This window comes from Camelus dromedarius, chromosome 29 (assembly GCF_036321535.1).
Source record: "Camelus dromedarius isolate mCamDro1 chromosome 29, mCamDro1.pat, whole genome shotgun sequence".
In the NCBI taxonomy this organism is placed as follows: domain Eukaryota; kingdom Metazoa; phylum Chordata; class Mammalia; order Artiodactyla; family Camelidae; genus Camelus; species Camelus dromedarius.
The window spans coordinates 19,638,278-19,658,812 of NC_087464.1; the positions used below are offsets into that span (position 1 = coordinate 19,638,278).

Here is a 20,535-nt window from a genome sequence, read left to right on the forward strand (position 1 = left end):
TGGCTTTCTGAGGACTACATACTCATTCCAGGGAAAATGCTGCCCACTGACCTCCTTGTATATGGATGGACAGAATCCAGCCATCCCACAGCCCCAAGGGAGGTACTGCCCACGCTGGGGTCACCCATGGAGGAGTGAAGTCTGGTTTCTACCCACCATCTCCTGGGACCATCCCACCTCTGCACTGGACAAGGAAGGGGAGGGCTGGCCTTCTTCTGTGAGGAGATACAGAGTGGGCACTCGGGGCAGGGGCAGTTCACGACTGAGCTCAGGAATCACCCTCCTTCTTAGGACTCTGAGGAACATCAGCGGAGAACAGTGACGTTGAGAAGCCATTCTGCATGGGAAGGTCTGTATCCAGTGCAAGCACAAATGGTTTTCTCCTTCTTGCCAGGACCACGTGGGACTCAGAGGCGACTGGAATGCTGGCTCTCCAGGGAAGGATGGAGAAACTCAGCAATGTTTCATAACTGAGAAAATACAGCTCCTTACTCACAAAGTATTCTTCAAGATAAAATCAAGGTGAGAGGGAAGGAAACACTCAACTCCACTTTCCATGATCCTAATCTGTGACCCAGGAATCTTAGTATTTATAGACTTAGGATTTAAAGGTCTATTAAAATAGTAATCAACTCAAAGCCAAAGTTATTCCCAGGAGAAAAACCTCTACCCTGTTAGCAATGATCCCAGGTCCAGTGAGAAACAGTCCAGAGGGAGAACAGGCAGGACCACGCGATCTCATAGGCATCTATGGGAGTCTCGGAAAAGCACGTCCTCAGGGCTGAGGCAGCCCCCGGAGCACCCAGCCCAGCAAGGTGGTAGCACCTCCGTGCCAAGAGAAATGTACCCCTTCCCCGAAGCAGACGCAGCCCCCTGCCAGGACACCCAGCTTCGTGAGCCAAGTGAAGGACAACTTTAGCCCTCACGTTCCGCTTTGCTCCAGCACCTTCATGAAGTCCACAAATTCCAGCAGCTCTAATGGAAGATCCCAGTTCAGCCTCACCATTCCTTTACAAAATCAGGGGCCGATCCATCATTCTACGAAGATGAAAACTCGGGCCTGGAAAAGTGAAGCTGGTAGTCCAAGTTCACATGGCAAGCCAGTGACAGAATCTTGAACCCAGGACTTCTGACCTCAAAGCCATTGCTCTCCTGACTACATCACAAGATGGGTATGCGAACAGGCTAGAAGTCTTCCAGGACACGTACCCGACCAGTAGATTTATTTCAGTCACTCAAAGATGCAGAGAAAAGCAGCAGGAACTGACCCAGAATTGCAGGAAAGTGATGTCACCGCTCTCACCAGCCCACACCCCATGGTCATTATTTTAAAAGCGATGAGACCATCCATTAAAGCTGGCGCTGGAGCCATGCCCCTGTCAACATCCGGGTGTGTGGGCAGGACCTGGAGCAGGTCCTCTGGGGGCTGCATTGCTGACATTGTGGGTAAGGGCTGGAGCCTCAGCTGGCGGGACCTGCCAACCCACGCCCGGCTAAAGGCAGGAACATCAGTGAGGGTGAACGGGGCTTCCTTTGGGCTCTGGGACCTGCCCTGCAGCAGTTGACAGCTTAAGCCAGCCTTCAGGACATGCAGCCGAGGTTCTGTGAAGCAAGTCCCCTTGCCCCCTCAGGGTCCCCTCCCTCCAGGTACTACCACTCTCAGGTGCTGGCCCCTTGTTACTGCACTTAGGGGATGGATGGCCAACACATCCCCAAAAGATTGACTGATGGTCCAGATGCCAGCTGAGATTAAAACAAGTACCAGGACATGTTTGCACAATTAAGACTCAGACAATTAGACAACGCGATATGTCACCATTTAAGCACATCCAAGTGCAGGATCATGATGAGGTCAGCAATTCTATCAAAGGTAGGTGTGGCAGATTGATCACAAACATGACCCCATTCCCCTCACCTTTTCCTCTTCTCCCTAGACCCATGTCCTCTGCAATACGGCTTTGCAGCTTCTCCCATCACAAGGTAGAGTCAGAATCTCCTCCCCTTGAATATGAACTGGTCTTGTTTCAGCCAAAAGAATGAAGCAGAAGTGATGGTAGGCCATTGAGTTTTGAGATCAGTGCTTGCACCCTTCTGTCTCACAGAACTGTATCAGTCACCCCGAGAACTCCCCGAGGCTAGTCCGCTGCATGATGAGAGGTACATGGTCCAGTCACCCTCATCCCCTCAGAAGAAATCCAGCCAACGCCAAAGACATCCCAGACCAGCCAGCCCTCAGCAGTTCTGCCAAATGAATCGAGATACAGACGAACCAGCTGGTGGACAGGTGCAGCCCAGCCCTGAGCTAGCAGACAGGTGCACCAGGCTGAGCTGTCTCCCCACCGGCCCCCAAACCTCTAGGCCAACAGCTCCACTTTCTAACAGGTTTTTGGAAAGTTAAAAGAAGAGATAAACTCAATGTTTGTGCACCTACACGTCTTTTCAAATATGACCCATGGGAATCTCAATGACTCTGCACATCTTTTTAGATTGTGAATTTCTTCTCTAACACTGATCTAGAGTAAGGATTTTTTAAATATGGTTTGTAAAGACTCCTCAAGACTGTGACCATCACACATATTTGATGAAAAATAAAACCTGGAATCAGGGAAAAGTTCTAAAGTGAGATGACATTAAAGTCAAGGTTTTCCCAGGATTTTTAAAGAGAAAGACCAGCAGTTTTAAAAGGAGTTGCCACAACCAATGTTAAGTAGTCCGGGTGTGGGAAGACATGGAAAAGCCAGCCACATTCAGTCACTAATTATTCATTCATTCATTCATTCCATAGAGGTAGCACGCATTGACTCTGTTACATCCTGTAACAGGTCCCGAGACTAAATAAATAAGACATGAGCCCCCAGGCAGAGGAGGAGAATGGACATCCAACCATATAGCTCAGAAGATGGAGAGGTAATTTCAGCTACCTCATCAGACTAGGCTAGAAACAAATATCTTCACACTATTTGTGCACAAAACTTTGCATTTCATGGAAGAGACTGCCCGTGATGCTCAGAATGCTGACATTCCTCTGGACCAGGGCTTCCACAGTCTGAGCATGCATGGGAGCCCTGGACTCGCTGGGACACACAGATGACCACTCTTCCCAGGGAGGAATTATCAATCTCCTCTCCCCATGCAGCACTGCCCAGGGACTGCCCAGATGCAGAGCTTGCCCGGCGGCTAGCAGCCCAGTGTGCTGCCAGACTGATGCTCATTCAGCTAAGTTCTTAGAGCACACGTCTGGCAGAGCTGGCCGTGTCTCTGCAGACCCTTGGAGACACAGCCAGGCCTAGTCCACTGAGATGGAACCTCTGAAGTCTGCTTAGATGGTCAGATCGAATGTCTGGCTGGATTCCTGCCACGCTCGCCTTATCACATTCCTGTCATCTGCCACACTGGTAACCGGATCAGCTAAGCTTTCACTGGCAGCAGAAATCAACGGATAAAGGAGAGCTTGTTCAATAGAACTGCATTTGGGTAACAGGTTAGTAGACTGAGAGGAAAACAGTTAGAATCTCTCTTTGCCTCATGAACTGAAATAAATTCCAGACAGGTCAAGGAGCTTAAAAGTCAATCCACAGGACCATCAGAAGACTCTAGAATCATACATTGACAAAAGAAATCCAGAAGTAAATGATCAACAGATTGGGCCACATGAAAATATTTCACATATTTTTACAAAATAACCAAAAAGGAAGACAAGGAGAGAGAACTGTCTCTGGGTATCTTTCACTCCAAAGCTTCATCTCTCACCCAGTTTGGCTCTGGCCATATTCAGCTGCTGGAAGCTCCTTTCATGAGCCACGTTGTCTTATCTCCCTTTGTCCAAAGAGCCGTTCTCTGATCGACAGAGAGATCCTTGCTGTGTTTCATAGGGTTCAAATCAAGCATCAAGTCCTCCAGTAATAATGGAGCTCTCTCACTCTTCTGCACTCTCTGTGTCTTGCACAGAGATAGACTATTCTCTTATTCTCCTTTATTCACATGACACCCACTCCTCCACTTTGAATTGTAAGGTAGAAGCGTGAGTGATTGGGTTTCATATGCTCCATGTCTGGTGTAGACTGGTTGATTAGTAAGTGTTTGCTGAATAAACTGGCTCAGCAAATGCAGTATCTCCTGGTTTTATTAATTCACCTGGCACTGACTCAAAGCTTCAAGCCCCTGGTATCTTTTTCGACAAACAAGCCTGACTGATAAATGCATTGCTGGCTTATCACACACGTAAGTGGGACACAGAGCATGTACCAAAAGTCCTGTGATAAGAGCATTTCACCCAGACTACCTTTAGCCTGCTCATTCATTTCCTGACAGTTTCCTTTGGCGTACATCTTGGGTTTCAAGTTCTCAATCAGAGCTATCCAAGATGAAAAATGGGCCCACTGAGGGTATACATTAGTGACACTGAATTTTGCCGCCGTCCTATCCATTTACAAAGCACTCTGCAGCCTGAGTGTAATCAGCAAAGAGAAGCTAACCCAACTCTCAGTTTAAAATCCTTGCTAATTTCTGTTTCAAGGTGTTTTAAAAGTGTTGCAGGGGAAAAAAAGCATGTCTTTATGGAAATACTTTCTGGTACAAACTGTATATAATTGCAATAATAAATTGCAAAATGGAACAGAAGCAATTTTGTACCTTATCCTCAGAGACAATCATTAAATACTCCATAGCATTTAAAAGTAATTGATTTTTAAAAAGCCATGAATAACCTCCACTGAAGAGACGCAAAATTTCTTCCTTGATCATGTCCCTTGGAGTCCTAAATGTGTATCTCCAGTCTAAACTGTCTCCAGGCTTCCCAACATCCACCCATGTGCTCAGCCCCCAAACCTGGGAGTTTCCCTGGACACTTCCATCTCCCTCACCCTATGTCCAAACCACTATCCAGTTCTGCCCATTGTGTCTCCTGAACACCAGCTGGATCCACCCACATCTCTCCTGTCTGTTGGCACCACTTCATCTCACCATCACCGTGCCCCTAGCCCAGCACCAGAGCCTCCTCTGTGTTCTCCCCGCTTTTGCCAGACATTGCCCATCACTCCCCCGGCCACCCCCATCCACATGAAGTCATCTGAGAGCAGCCTGAGGGGTCCTTCTTAAAAACAAGTATCAGACAGTGTAACTCCCTTGCTTACAACCATATAATGATTCCCATTGCCTTTAGAATGAAGTTCACAGTCTTGAGCATGGTTTGGAAGATGCTGCGTGATCTTCCCTCCACCCTCCTCGCCTGTACTTTCCACTCCAGTCTTCCCCACCCCAGCCACCCTGGCCTTCTCTCAGCCTTCATCTCAGGCCTCCAGGCACTCCCGCTGCCTGAGACAGTCCTGCCCCACTCTTGGTCTAGCTAACCGCTCCTCAGCACCCTTCTAGGCTCTGCCTGAATGCTGCCTTCCCAGAGTCTATCCTTCCCCTCACTCCGTTCATTTCTACCTCCGTCACCCACCTCCCCCAGCCAAAGCCCCTGAATATTTCCTCTCCTGGTACCTTTTAACTTGGCTTCATCTCACTGATCACAGTCTGAAATCACATACGCACATGCATTTCTTTACCTGTCTGTCTAAACCTGCCTGTCCAATACAGCAGCCGCCTGACGCTACTATGCACTTGAAACATGCCTAGTCCAAACTGAACTGTTCTATAAGAGCAAAATACACACTGATTTCAAAGACTTGGTATGAAAAAAAGGAATGTAAACTGCCTCAACACTTTTTCTATTGCTTACCCGTTGAAGTGGCGGGTAAGAGTTTGGATGTACTGGGATAAAGGATGCTATTAAAGTTAATGTCACCTGTTTTTTGGGCTTTGTTTTAATGGGGCTGCTAGAAAAATTAGAATTCTGTATGTTTATATCCTTGTTCATTGGCCAGCACTGTTCTAGACTGTAATCTCTAGGAAGGCAGGAACTCGGCCCATTTTGTTCACTGCTGCATGCCCAAGGCCTAGCCCAGCCTCCGGAGTTGTACAAGTTGAATCCAGTGAACTGCTAAATAAATGAATGAACAAATGAGTGAATGAATCCAGGTAAGCAAAGAAAAAGCTTCTGGCTGAAAAGACAGTCATACAGATACGGTTATGCACGTCTGTAAACGTGGCCTTCTTTTTGCGTCAGATAGTAAAAGGGAGACGTTTCTGATGAGAGGACTATCTGGAACAACACGTTATGACCGTCTCTTGGAAGCGAAGTCGGGCTAACGGACCATCTGTGGTTAAACCAGAGAAAAGTCACCGAGAGCAGAAGAGCAAAGATAAAATGCTAAGGGGTCTCTGACCCCACGTTACACCATTGTTCAAACCCCTCAAACCAGGAACACACTTGGCAATATCTTGGCCCCAAAATCAAACGATAAAAAAGACAACTTGACAGAAACATTCTACTCAAATTCAGAGTAACACCAGTGATAATAAAACTGGAATTAGCACCAGTGAAGGATTTTGGACAGAGGTGCCCAACTACACGCGGCCTTTGTTTCTTATTCTCGTTCACCACTCAATATGGAGCCCAGGATTTCCCCGACGTGCCCTCCACAGCATGTGCGTGTCAGCAGGTCCTCTGAGAACGCAGAGCAGGCCTCTCCAGACAGGCGCGCTCGGAAAGTGCGGTGCAGCCCACTCCCCTCCTGGAGCTTCGTGCTGCGTAGTTTAGAAAGGCTTCGAGAAGAACTTTGAAAATGAAAACTGGTCGACTGTGTTGAACCCAGCTCATCCCAAACTTATTTTATTTATTGATTTTTTATTTTCCACAGTGGCAGTCTCTTTTTACTTACTGATTTATCGGGGGAGTGGGTGGTGGTGGTGGATTGGGCTTATGTCTTTATTTTTATTGGCAGTCCTGGGGATGGAACCCAGGACCTCATGCATGCTAAGCACGCCACCTTATCTCTGAGCTCTACCCTCCCCGCCTTGTCACAAACTCACTTGACCTCAGAAGGCCTGTTAACACCCTGAGGAAGTGGTGCTCCTGAGAAATGCATTTGAGGCAATGCTCATCTAAGTTTAGTTTTCAAAACCGTAACTGGTGAGAAATCGTTCTAATCTGGTGAGTAATCCTAGCCGTGACAAAGCCAGCTATGCTACCCAGAGCTGCGCCGCCGTCCACGACGGCTGCCCTCCTCTGCGGGCGCGAGACGGATGCCGGCCTCACAGCGAGCTGCTGACAGTGGGTGCAGCGACCCTGACGACAGGTAAACACGGAACTTCAGGATGTCCACCTGATATCCACCTGATACGCTCGAACCGATTATACGCCTCCCAGCGGCTTCAAAGTTTGGAGAACAGAAGGGGAAAGGCAGCCTTCTGTGAGAGCGAAATGATTTACCAGCCAAGCTGGGCCGAGAGCCCATGTGCGTCAGACGCTGCCGTCAGGCTGGCCTGTCACAGCCCACACAGCCCTCAACACCCGGCTCCACACGCTCGCTCTCTCAGTGGGACACCCTGAGCTGGGGCACAGAGACTCCAGGGAACCTGCTCCACACTTGCGATGCTGCATCTTCATCAGAAGTCGGAAGACCTCTCGATTCTTTCTCTATTCTGCTTCCTACCAAGGGCCCTGAGGTATGGCACTGCCCCACCGCGCCCCCAGGTTCTGGAAAGAGGTAGTTTCTGGAAGCCTGGTTCAGCCGTTCACTGGCTGCATGATCTCAGAAACTTATGCAACCCCTCAGCGTCCTCATCCGTAAAAGGATGAAAAAAAACAGCACTCACGCCACAGGCCTGTTGTGAGGCTGAAGTGAGTGACTATCTGTAAAGCAATGATAAAGGCGGGTGGTACCTGGTGGAGATCAGGAAGAGCCAGTGAGGAGCTCTTGGTTCCAAATGTCATTCACTCATAAACGTGTGTTAAGCACCGGCTCAGTTCTGGAGGTGCAGCGGTGAGCCCAGAGGCCCCGGTCCCTGCTCCCGTGACACTGAGCTCGTCACGCACCACCTTCCCTCTGCACTCGGTCATTAGGGCACGCGCCTGGGCCATCCAGATGGTGGCTGCCGGACCAGATACTGCCCACAGTTTGCCAAAGTTTGAAAGTTTGAAAAACGCCCCCAGAAATCACAGTATTGCCCTCCCCACTTGAAATGTCTACTAATTCCATTAAGTATGTTGACAAACGGGAAGAGGCACCCCGTTTTGTATACCTCATAGGTACCAGGTCACAACTCTAAGAAGTTTGCCATGCATTATATCACTATTACTTGCCATGGATTATTCCCAGAATAACACACAATCATCCCATTTTAGGGGCTGGATAAACACCTAAGGCACCGAGAGGTGCAGTAACTCGTCCAGAGTCACAGGGCAAGTCCGTGGGGGCAGGGGGTGGATCTGCTGCTGGGTCTGTGGGGCCAGCTCTAACATTCTACAAACAAGGCAAGTATAAGCTAAAGAGCTTGAAAGCACAATGAGGAAGAAAGGAACGTGGAAAACAGTTTATTCCGCAGTCAGCAAAACCTGGAAGAGTCTTTCCTGAACACTTCCTTCATATACCTCTCTGTTCATCTGATTAGAACCATCTTGGAGATACTGGTGACCTGAGTCTAAACTAATGTATTTATGTCAGAGGGCAGAGCCCCAGGTCCCGGGGGCCTCTCTCTCTCCTCTGGTCACTTGATGGGCATACTTAGATTTACTTTAGGACCAAGTACAGTTCTGGGCACAGGGGCAACACTAAGAGAATATTTACGGATGGGTTTAGTTCACTGAAATTACCTGAATGTCTAACAGCAACTACAGTGCAGAGAAGGAAGGGAGACTGTGAAGGTCACCTCTGCAGGTTAGACAGAGTTCAGAGTACCTGCTCCATCCAGTTAAGCTGGACTATCTGAACTGGACCAGCAGCCTTCACGGTGACCACCATCTCCTTTCTAAAGGTGAGTTTCACACGGAAATTATGTCCCTTTCCCCCACATTCCTTCCACCGCCTCTGCTGCAGGTCAGTCAAACACAGCAGTTAGGAATTTGCCCAAGAATTTGTGAAGAATGATGAGGCTGCTTACAAAAAATCAGCACAAAGGCCACAGGAAGAAGACTTGAACACGCTGACCCCACACTGAGGCTACGGAACAGGGGTGCCCCAGACTAGAGGGATAACCCCAAAGCCTCGGGATTATGAGTCTCAGACAATTTTCTTCAAAGGCTTGGAGCTCTACCTGAAGAGGGACCAGACCTCATGCTGGCGGGGACTCAGGCCACAAGGTCCCTGAAACATGTCCAGTTTACTGACTTCCCTCCTGCCCAGGCACCAATTATTCACTTTAGGCAGTGTGGTTTTCCTTACTGCCTTTGCTGGGCCCTGGGAGCCCCATTCTCAAGTGAGGACTGGTATTCTGGAATGGACTTCCTGCCAAGAACACCACCCTTAGGACCGAGGAACACAAGCCCAATCCAAGCCACCAGCCACCAGGAACAATGGTCTGATGTCCACCTACCGATTATATCCCTCCCCTCTTCAAAGCCCCTTCTGTTAAAGGCCAAACGCCCTGACTTGGCTTTTCAGGACCATCACCACCTGCCCCCACTTTTATGATATTTCCAGCCGTAGGGAACTCCTAGACCTTCCCCTAAATATCTATTTTCTGGATTCTCTAAATTTAGTTCAGGCTACTCCCGTCTTCCTAACCCTCCCTTCCCTGCCAAGCAATCTGGACTCTCCTTCAGGACGCAATCAAGCAACACTTCCTCCATGACGCCTGTCTCTTTCCCTAGTGGACTCATTTCTCATCAATCTGTAGCACTTCCATATTATTTACACCTGTCTCACAGCACAGACGGCAGGTAGCTGGACGTCTGTCTGTCTGTCTGCTCAGTTGTGAGCTTCTCCATTGCAGGGAGATGCCATGGAGTCATTTCTGAACCCCAGGTGTCCAGAAAGAATCAGTAAGTCAACAAGAGCATTTGGGTTGCAGTTACTCTCAAACAGCTTTACTATGAATTACAATATTCCCATAAACATGCTTTCTCAAAATTTAAGACTCAAGCAACCTCAGTCATTATTCAGAGCAGGGGCTTTTGGACTCACACAGACCTGGGTCCCAGTTCCAAATCCATCACATCTGGGCAGGGGACCGGATCTCACGGAGTCTTCGCCACCTGATGCCTTGCTCAGAGTTGTCAAGAAGATTAGCTGAGGTGATGCACCTAACTTCCCTACATGGTGCCTGAACTTAGCAAGTGCTCAACAAGCACTGGATATTCATGATGATGATGCGAGTAATCACAGGGCCACCAGAATAAAGACCTCGGAGAAGGTGACTGGCTGGCTCTGATTTCATTCAATTCCCAGAGCAGAATATGCATGAGTCAGTATCAAATTTATTCCACTAAGAAACGTATGCACTTGGGGGAGCTGGGGCTTAGATGCAAAACTCAAGCATTTGTATATTTAATTAGTATTTGAGTGCCTACTACGTGCTAGTCCTTGGGAATAGGACCGAACATAAAAGTCTCTGCCTCTGAGCCCTGTGGGGCCCTGTCTTAAATGGAGAAATGACTGTCTTGTCCTGGGAGAGGCTAAGGTGGGAGCCAGCCCCACACTCCTCACTGAGGGAAACCCCAGCCTCCTGCCCCACATTTCCCAGAAAGTCCACCAAAGGGCGTTGCGTGAACAGAACATGCCCCATTCAAAGTGTGACTCCATCCCCTCTCTGTTACCCCTGACCTTGGAAAGGTGATGTCCTCAAACGACCTCAGCAGAACAGAAGCTCAAGTTCATGCATATTCAGCAAAATTCAATAGAAATATCATCATTTTTCTAGGTTAAAAATAGTTTTTCCTTTTAAGTAACTGTATGTGGGGATGTTTAAAGGAAAAGGAACTTCACTACAGAGTCACTCGCAGAAACTCCCAGGATGTGTTTACACATTACCATTTGTAACAACATTGCCCAATGATTTTAAAATCTAAAACAGATTTAAGCTCAGCCACCTAGAAAGCTCAGAGACATACACAACCCACAAGGAGGGGGATCAGAGGAAACACCAAACTTCTTCAAAGCTCTGAACCAGATAGACACCACCAAGGCTGCTGTACCTTTTTATTTTTACAAAATCATTTAAATGAGAAGAAATCCCTGCACATCGAAGTTCCAAAGCCAAAATCCTACAGCTGCTTTCCCTTTTGTTACCAGGAACTGAATTGAGAAATCTGATGAACTCAGCGCCTTCTGAAGAAGTCACAGACATAGTGACACATCAGGCCACACGGCTGTCTGAAGGGACTCACACCTCTCGCTCCTCCACTTTCCCTAAGGATCCCTAAGACTCCTCAGTTCAAATCAACCGGTAGGTTAGGAGGTGGAGGAGGCGCCTTTAGCATCACCAAAGCTTGTTCGCCTGTCTCTGGCACTGATCTCCGCCTGCACAAGTTTCTACTGTACAGCACAGGGAACTACATACAATATCTTGTAGCAACCTATAATGAAAAAGAATATGAAAACAAATGTATGTATGTATATGTATGACTGAAACATTATGCCGTACACCAGAAATCGACACATTGTAAACTGACTAGATTTCATTTAAAAAAGAAAAAAAAAAAAAAAAAGATCAGAGCAGAACCAGCACTGATGGTGAAGAACTTTAACCTCCCAACAGGAAAGAGCCCTGAAGGGGGTCAGTTGGGAGAACGGTGAGGCAAGGGTGCAAAATTTGAGAGCACCCAAAAACTCAGTCATCAGTGTAACTAACAGTATAATGCAGCATTTTAAAAAATCTGAACTCGTGCAAAAAAAAAAAATCTATAGCAAATCAAACATCCAAAATTTAAATAAAGACACAATCAGTATCACTGATTTTTTTCCTTTTGCCTCCAGGGCTTACACTTGGTTGTATCTCATAAGAGGTGACAGAACCCACCAGCCACAAGCCTGGGGCTCGGCTGAGAGTGAAGTTTGGGGATGGCTGCAGGAGGGGAGAGAAAGGAACGAAGCACACTCATGACTTAGCAATGTCGGGTAGAAAATAACCTTTTGCTGAGTAACATGGAAATAGATCTGAAACATATGGATTAAATTCCTCCAAAAACAAACATAATTTTTAAAGGAAAGGAAAAGTACTTAGCCACTATGTTTGAGGTTTTCCTGAACCCAAACCTTTGGAAAATTAGCATACGTGCGAATTGCTCAGAGGCTGAAACACAGTCAGCTTTGAAATAGGTTCGTCATAAACCACCAGTTGGTTTTTACAACAACAAAAAAATGTTGTAATGGTTTGCCTAAGTCCATTCCCTGTCTCACTCTTTTAAGGCTCATTCTTGTTGTTCTTTACAGGAAAAAGAACAGCTTTGCACGCCCACTGTCTGACCGTGGGGCCCTGGAGACCCAGGAATTTGGGCGGCTTTGGGAGATCAAGCTGGGAATAACAGCCACCCCCACCACACAGGAAGGACGAGAACCCTGAGAAGAAGGCAAGTGAGTGATGCCCTGGACTAAGAGCTAAACAGACACCGAAGATATCATCGTGTACTAGCTCTGTGTCCTTGGGCATCAGTGTCTTCATCGCCACGTGCAGGGGAGCAGAGGGAAGAGGGCACACAGCTGGTGAGCCGTGCAGTAGCCACTGCATCCAAGTAGACAGGTGAGGCTCACCACTGGCCACCCCCAGACAGTTCTGTGGGATCTAGGGACCCCATGTCTTTGGTCACCTGTTCTAAGAGATCAGGACGACCTAGAAGCCCAGCCTAAGTACAGCCCTAGGAAGCTAGGAGAAGCTGAATCCTCATGGTTTGGGAGTCAAGTCCATAGTTCAAGGCCATGGGGGCTGATGCCAAGTCCTCTGGACATGAGGGCCTCTGGATAGTGAAAGCTGCTGATCACCAGCTGTCTGGCCTTCCCTGACACTGCCCAGTTCAACGCGCTGCTGGTCTGGCAAGCAGAGCAAGCCCCAGGCCCATCCTGGAGGGAACCCTCAACCACCTCTTCCCTCCCTTGGAGTTCCTCATATACCCCGTGGAGTCCTTCCAGAGCAGGTGATGTTCCCTAAGTTCTCTAAACTGAACATGCCTTACTTTCATCACCTCAACCCAGTCGTGCTGTGTCCTCAGAGCTGGCTCTGCGCCCAGAAGGAGCGCTTCACATCCCTTTACAAGGACCAGGACCACCCGTCACTGAGAGGTGGGACTCCTTTTGGGCGTTGTCCTATTCAGAGGATCAATTTCCTCCTTTAGGACAGCTTTGTAAGAGGCACCCAGGAGCCACAGTCGGAACTGGAACCTTCCGCCTCACCCTGGGCCAGTGGAACTTTTCCACTCTTACTCTTCTGGCCGACAGCCCCTTTTCAAAACTCACTCTCAAAAACATCCTGCCTTCAAATCTGGCCACTTTACGTCGATGAAAAGGGATGCAAGATCCTGGGCAGAATTTGTTGAATCTTATACTTTAGAAATAGGCTTTTTTTTTCTTGCCAGCTTTTATAGAATCTGAAGTCTTGGAAGACTGGACAAGACTGATCGACAAAATTGAAAATACAAAGCCCATTTCTACAAGAAGTTCACAGCTCTATTTGCCTCCACCGGTGGTCAGCTTCAGCTGGAGTTTTCTGAACCAGCACCTGCCACATGTCCTTTCCCATCAGAAGCATATGTGCCCCATATTTGTTAGAGTGTCACAAAGGATAATTCCAGTTTCTTTTCACTGAAAATTGTTGACACAAAACCCAGCAAGACATCCCAGAATATTAAAAAGATATAGCAAGACAAACCATGATAAAGCTAAGATAACACTCTTCATACGACTGCCAAAAGCAGAAGGAAATGTTTCAGGACAGAAGTTTCCAAACTGTGCTCCATGGAACCCAGAGAGCTCTCCGGAATCCCCTGGGGGCCTCAAGACCAAAAAAAAAAAAAAAAAAAAAAAAAAAAAAAAAAAAAAAAAACCCCGCTCCCAGATACAACCACTTTTTATCTGGTTTGTATATTGGATTTAGTAAGATTTTATGGAAAAAAAGTTTATGGTTAAAGCAATTTTAAACAACTAGTCCAAGAGACCTACAGCTGCTCAGAAACACCTTCTCTTTGACCAGGTATAGCCCACAGTCTGGGCAGGTAAAAGAGCTTACACACCTGAGGCAGGTAAGGAGCTTTGTGCACCTGAGGGGTTGCAGAGGTGAGAGGTTAAGGGCGGTCTGTGTTTCTGGATCTTTCCCCATGGCTTCCTCTCTGTGTAGAATGTCTTCCAAACACCACTCCCCACGTTTGCCTCACCAGAAAATTCCTATAAACTCCTAATTCCAGACACACCTCTTCTCACATCTCTTCTCAGGGAAGCTTCCTGAGATGCCCTCTGCCTTTGCCTTCCCCCAGCAGGGCACCTTGCACACCATTTCTCCTGACCCATGTGTCCCAGCCCCCAGTCACACTGCATGGCAACTGCTGACTCCGATGTCTGTTCCCCACTAAACCGTTAGCTCTGGAGGGCAGAGACCATTTATTCAGCTCTGCCTCCCCAGTGGCTAACACAGGGCCTGCCTGGTAGAAGATGATCAAAACATTGGACTCAGTCTCTTCCCTGCTTCCCCACGTGGCAATAGGTGATAGGATGCAACTGTACCCCTGCATCTTGGGCTAATCAGGGTGCATCTCTGGTGCCCAGCTCATCCCCACAGGAATGCCACAGGGAGGACAGCTGAAGATGATACCTGAGCCTTAAATTTCATTTTCAGGTTCAAAAAAAAAAAGTTGTGATCTTTACTGTCAAGTATAGTTGTTTAAATGTAAACACACATTCTCAGTGTCTGGAACCAGAGTGAGATGAAGTTCCCTGAGTGATCTCTTAATACCACCAAAATTACATTCAAATGCCTCTGTCAGGCAGAGATAAATTGCCATTTGCACAATGGTCTTGCACTTAAAAGTAACTCAGTCCAGAGAGCTTTGGAAAATGTATTATGTCAGGGAAAAGGGGAAACTCAAAGGGGTTCAAGATATTTAGTCTATTGATAAGACAGCTTAGGAGCAACAATAATTATCTCCAAGAATTTGAAGGGTCGAATAAGGTCATTAGGAGGATGCAGGCCAGCTGGGTCCCATCTACTTGGACATCAGAAATGAACTTGAATTACACAAAAAAGAGTGGAGTTAGCATCACAGAAGCTTGGCAATGATGGAGGCCCTGGCAACCCAAAGGGAGCTCCTTAGACCAGTGGCATCACCTGGGAGCTTGTTAGAAATGCAGATGCTTAAACCCCACCCCAGACCTGCCCACTCAGAACTTGCATTTTAACAAGCTCCCCTGTGATTTGCTGGCATATTCAAGTCTAAAAGGCACTGGTCACTGCACTTTCCTCAGTCCTACGGGCTGTGTCCATGCCTTGTAGCCATGAAGTCTCAGGCCAGCAGCATGAACTCCTGACCCCAGAAAAAGCCAAACCGTGCATCAGGCTCCTAGAGAAGTCTGCAGTCCACCTGCCCCCCATGGTGCCTAGAAACAGGAGAGGCAACAGTCTGGCACGAATACTTTTCATGCCAGCAGAACCAGCTTCTAGACGTGCCTTCCCTGTAACACAAAATGACTAATGGCTAAGCTCATCTATGGACAGCTGAGGGAAAGAAGCACTCAGAGTTTTCAAAAGCAGTTGTCTGGTCAAAGCACTTTAAACCCAAGTTATAGCTATCATGTGGCTGTCCTTGCAGAAGATTCAAAGATAATGCCTCAGCAATTTCCCGACACAAGGAGCCAGAGTGTCCAGAGCTGGAGAGAGGAAGCCTGTTCGGAGTGAGTGCCAACTGGGGAGGCCAACTGCCGGTGCCCTCCAGGGCGCCCTCACCTGCAGGGAGTGGGAAGAGACGGATGATTTGAGATGCCTGGAGCCAAGCTGAGCCTAGAGAGGGGCCCTTGAAAATAACAGGGGTAGGGGAGAGCGGCAGCTCCTCTCCCTCCGGGTGGGGAAGTGTGTTTCCTGGCACCGAGGGAACTAAGCAGAAAGCAAATGTATATTTGATGACCTTTCTCTGCATGCAGCCTCCCTTCTGAAGAGCCAAGTTTGAACAAAACCTGGCACCAAAGCAGACGGAGGAAAAAGGATTGGGGAACCTACCAGAGAGGCTAGGATGGCCCCTGGATGTGCAGATATGAATGAGTCATGACAACAGGCACCATAGTCCTATCCAATTTAACAAAATTCCCATGTGCCAGGCTCTTGGGAAAGGAGGTGCAAAGCCCAGCTGATCAGCCGGCAAAACAGTAGAAAGGAACTCAGCACTACGAAGTCTCCCTCTGTACCCACTACCACCCTAACTTCCTACTAACCTGACCAGACACAAGAGAGTAAGAGTGTGACCACTGTTCAAAGGAAACTGAGCTGCCATCATACAATGATAAAAATCAAGCAAAAGGAGACAACTGATGCATTGCTCTGCTGAGATCAAACATTTGGGTACTTGCCATCATGTGGAAAGAGACATGGAGCCTAGATTGATCATAGATATGGGATCTCATGGACACAACTCATAAACAGAACTTTGTTCCTTTTTCGGAACCCAACCCACATGCTTCTACTTTTCTTTTGAGTTATAACTACAAATGCAAAGTGCATTTATCCTATCAAGTTGTGCTGCTCTGCCAAATACCACAGAAGGTACTAAAAGGGGATTACTTAAGCGGTAGGTTTCAAAGGAGGCTGAGAGTAACTGAATTCACCCCTGTCATCCCACCAGCCTTCCCCACTGAATGACACTCTTGCCATTTGATCCATCTGTCCCAGCTACTCAGACACCACTGCAATAGACAGAATGCCACAGGATCCTTGAAGAGCCCGTTTCTCCCTCTCATGCCAGTTCCTCCCTCTTTGGTCCTGTATTCCCAAAGTGTGCTGTAGTTCAACAGTTTTCCTACCAGAAAGTTGTGTGTGCTGGAAACTGGAACTGCGTGGGAGTCCAGAGAAGAGAGCTGGGACTTCAAGGTCACCCCCGGCCCATGTCTTCCTGCTCCATTCATATCATGGGTAGACGAAAGTCATAGAAAGACGCCCAGTATCTGTGGTCTGCATCCTTCAGCTCCACTCCTTTCAGGTAGAGGGAGCTAAGATGACTTCTGATCTACTAAGGAAAAAAATATATAAAAAAGCTAAGAGCCTCAGAATGTAAAACTGCCAGAAACATGCATAGACATCCTTTTTGTGGATGAAAAAATCATCTAAGATTGGACCCATTATAACTCCATTATTCAAACTTATGTATGTCACATATTAATGACTGCTACCAGACAGAATCCCAAAGGTGGAACTGAAGAATCTTCAAACCCATCTGAGACCAAATAAGTAGCAATGCTCCAGGCAGAGACAGTGGGTGTCTTGGTCAAAGTCTCACAGACAAACAAGGCTCAAACACGAACATGCTTCCTTCCTGGTAACGGCCACTCAGGGGTTTCCTAGATCAGATGCTGCCCCAGTGCAGAGACCCCTCACTTCATCCAGCAGGAATCCAGAAATGGGGCCCTGGAGGCCACTCCCCATCAATACCCAAGGGAATTTCAGGACAAAGAGGCCCTCTGGAAGTTCCTGCATTCTTCTGAGAGCAGGATCAGGAAGAATAGATCATCTCAACCCTCACAGAGGGCTGTGATAACATTTTGAAAATCACTTACTTTATCTTTCCTCCAACTGGTACAGGTGGGAAAAACAGACGCCCGATTTGTTTCACACAAAAATTCTTCCTTTTGTCTTTGAATAAGATTTTTTTTTTCAGCATTGTGACCAACTCCAGCACTTTCATCAATTCCAACAACAAGCTCTCAAATGTGAATATAAAGTGGAGATGGAGTCCCTATCAAACAATCACTAGGTTAGGAGAGAGAGCAGAGGGCTGGCGAACGTAATTCAAAAGAATGGCACAACTGTCTTTAAAATATTCCTATAACTGCTCCCATTTTAAGAGCTTTCTCTGCGCTCAGCACTAGGATAAGTGCTTTACATTGTGCTACTTAATTCTCATTAGCTACTCCGCATGGCAGATTGTGCTGTCTCCCGTTTACAGACAGGGAAACAGACACAGAGCTTAAGTGACTTTCAAGAAGTCACATATGCTGTCTCTTTAAAAAAAAAAAACTTGATTGTTTTTACTCTCCACAGCCTTCGTCAGTCACAAACAGAAGCAGATCTTCTGAATTTCTTGCAATTTTAAAATGAAGGAAGATACATCCTTCTGCATAGGTGGAGATGACAAAAAGAAGCACCCCCGCCAATGTCAGTTCTTATCAGAGAAGGGAGATGTTTAATTTGCACAGATTAACCCCTACAGATTCTCCCTACTCTGTTTCCAAGCAACCAACTTGAAAAATCATCTATTGGGCAAAAGAGGAGCCATTGGAAGCTTCTTTAAAGTGTTATAAACCTTGGAGGAAATGATTAGGATCAGAAAACAGCAGAGCTGCTTTTGCAAATGCATTCAAACACATTCTCTATAAACTTGTTTTATGTGATTCTTCTCCATTCTGTCACCATAACTGAAACTAATATAACCCCCCCCCCCCCGGTACCACATTTACTAAATCATTTAATAAAATAGAACATGACCCTATGTCACGCACAGACAATAGTTTGAAGGGAGTTCCTAATCAGGTCTGGCATTATTTCATGGCCTCAGTCGAATGCTCAGGCGTCACACAATTATAACAACTGAGAAGGCCCTGTAGTGCTACAGAAAAGCCAGAGAAGCCCCCTGGGACACCAACCGGAGGTCCTGTACAAAGCTCAGCTGCAGGCTGATCTAGGGACCCAGCCATAAAACCACAGGCTCCCTTTATCCCCCTGAGTGGCGCACGCCGCCTCGGGACAGGATACCGAGGGCTCTCGCAGACTGGCGGTCCCTTTCCTCCTGCTCTGCGCCCCTACTCCCTGAGTCTGGGAGGAAAGCGCACGGCTTCCCCAGGAGACCCAGGGCCACAGACCCGGAGTGGAGGAAGCGGCTGGGAGCTGTCCATGGTGGCGCCGCGCCTGAGCACGCAGAGCCGCCGGCTCCCGCCCCCGGGCGCGCCCGGGATCACGCTCCAGACCGCCGGAATGGAGAGAGAGACTCGCTCCCGGGCTGCAGCCAGACCCTGGCTCACACATCAAAAGGTTAGTTTAAAAGGGGAATTCTCACCTGTGGGCAGCGTTGGCTGCACGGAGCAGGGCCCAGGACCTCAAACCCGGCTGCTGGCGGCGCGCCTGGGACGTCCGTAGTGTTGGACCCCTGGGGAACGGCGGCGGTCTCCGACAGTGCTGACAGCGAGTCTGTGGCGGAGGACTTCGGCGCACTGAGCTCCTTTCTCCAGAGCACATGCGTCCCGCCGGGTCCACTGCAGAATGTCTCTGGCCCTGGTTCCCAGAGCGGCGAACTGGAGACCTGGCCACGGCCCTGGCCTGCGCTCCGCCAGGTCCCTGCCTTTCATCCTAACCTAATTTGACCTATCTTGGAGCTGATGTCCCTTGTCAGGGACCACCGAAACCTCTTCCAGCGATGCCAGGTTTGGGATCTCAGCCTAAGTATCAGCAAGGGCTCTCGTGTCATCTAACATTCAATTGCCTCGGCTCGGTCCCGTGCCAGCGCGATGGTGGGTGCCTAGAGCTGTCGGGGAGCGCGCGAGTGGGGAGGCAGCGGGAGGCGGAGGAGGAAACCAGAAGGAAGACCGTGCTGAGGCCCGAGCAGCGGGGCGCTGACCTGTTGCCAGGCGCACGCCCACTAGTGCACAGTGTGAGCCGGCTCCTCGTCGGCTGGACTCCGCGACCCGACCCTCGGAGCAGTTCCTCCTCAGCAAGACACTGTTCGGGGCGTAAGCCCCCCGAGCCACTCAGAAAGGGGGAAACTACGAAAGACCGGGATCTGTCCTCCGTTGGATGCGCTCCGGGGCCACTGGCGCCCCCGGCACCTGCCGCTTGCAAAAGATCGCACAATCTGAGAGAAATCCCACAGAGGACAGTGACATGGGTGTGTGCCCATCAAAAGACGCGTGGACAGACAGACAGACGGACAGAGGCGGGCCGCACAGCACAGAGTGGACAAACAGAAGACAACGACCGGTAACGTTTTCCCTATCACCGGCGGAGGCGCCGGCCCCCCAGTTTCCCTCCCCTCTGAGGCTGGGCAGTCCGCGCAGCTCTGGCGCGCCGGGCCCGGCCCTCTTACCTCCCTGTCGGTAGCTGAGACAGTGCCACGCCTCGCGGGCCAGGAGCGCAGCGGCGGGAGCAGTCGGGTAGCGCGCTGACGGGCCCCGCGAGCTCTTGGGACGTCGGTAAGCGGAGAGGTAGTTTGCCTGGGAAAGCGGCGCTCAGCCCCCGACCGCGCTCAGCCCCGCCGGCTCCGTGCGCACCACCGCCGACGCCCGCCGCGCCGCTTGCGCTCGCCAGGCTTGGCCGGGTTGCACCGCGCTGCGCTCGCCGCGCTCCCCGGCCGCCCGCCAGAGCGGCGGCTTTTATAGCGAGCTGCCGCTTCAGCCAGCCGCGCCGGGCTGACTCCTCCCCGGGGCCCCTGACGCCCGCGCGCCACCGGCCCGCCCCCCTGCCGAAGCTCCCCGCCTGCCCAAGGGGGGCGGGGGCCCCGCGCCCCGGCCGGACCCGGGCGGGCTCTGGCGGCCGCTC

The 20,535-nt window shown here is 49.2% G+C and overlaps 1 protein-coding gene across 1 annotated transcript in view; it reads right to left on the reverse strand.

Moving 5' to 3' along the window:
• CEMIP (cell migration inducing hyaluronidase 1) overlaps nucleotides 1-20,331 on the reverse strand; it is a 142,085-nt gene extending 121,754 nt beyond the window's left edge. The window contains exon 1 of the mRNA XM_064480646.1: nucleotides 20,084-20,331. The gene's annotated coding sequence lies outside the window, so the exon portion shown is untranslated. The remainder of the gene's footprint in view (nucleotides 1-20,083) is intronic.
• Between the last annotated feature and the right edge of the window lie 204 nt (nucleotides 20,332-20,535).